We start from the raw sequence: 600 nt of genomic DNA, 5'->3' as shown, positions 1-600 counted from the left end.
GAAATCCATGTAAGACTAAATTAAAAGAGGTTTGAAGGTGTTTAAAGTCGTCTGTAGCATGAAATTTTTAAAAATGCAGTTGTTGCGGTCTGCTTTGGCCCTGCTCAGACGAGCCATTTGCTTGTCAATCTGCTCAGATTTAAACTTTATTTCTTGTTCAAAGAGCCATCTACATCAGGTAAAATACTTCACAAACTCTCCACAGAACCCAACTCCAAAATAATCTGATCCACGGCTTTAAGCGTCAATCAGATGTCTGGTGTGAAGACACTGAAACAGTTTCTGTTATTCTTCCATCCATCCATCCATTATCTTCCGCTTATCCGGGGTCGGGTCGCGGAGGCAGCAGCCTAAGCAGGGAGACCCAGACTTCCCTCTCCCCAGCCACTTGGGCCAGCTCCTCTGGGGGAATCCCAAGGCGTTCCCAGGCCAGCCGAGAAACATAGTCCCTCCAGCGTGTCCTGGGCCTCCTCCCGGTGGGACGTGCCCGAAACACCTCACCAGGGAGGGGTCCAGGAGGCATCCTCACCAGATGCCCGAGCCACCTCAACTGGCTCCTCTCGACGTGGAGGAGCAGCGGCTCTACTCTGAGTCCCTCCC

Source organism: Kryptolebias marmoratus, linkage group LG21, assembly GCF_001649575.2.
Source record: "Kryptolebias marmoratus isolate JLee-2015 linkage group LG21, ASM164957v2, whole genome shotgun sequence".
Classification (NCBI taxonomy): domain Eukaryota; kingdom Metazoa; phylum Chordata; class Actinopteri; order Cyprinodontiformes; family Rivulidae; genus Kryptolebias; species Kryptolebias marmoratus.
The sequence above is the reverse complement of the archived record's forward strand: the minus strand, read 5'-3'. Positions refer to the sequence as shown.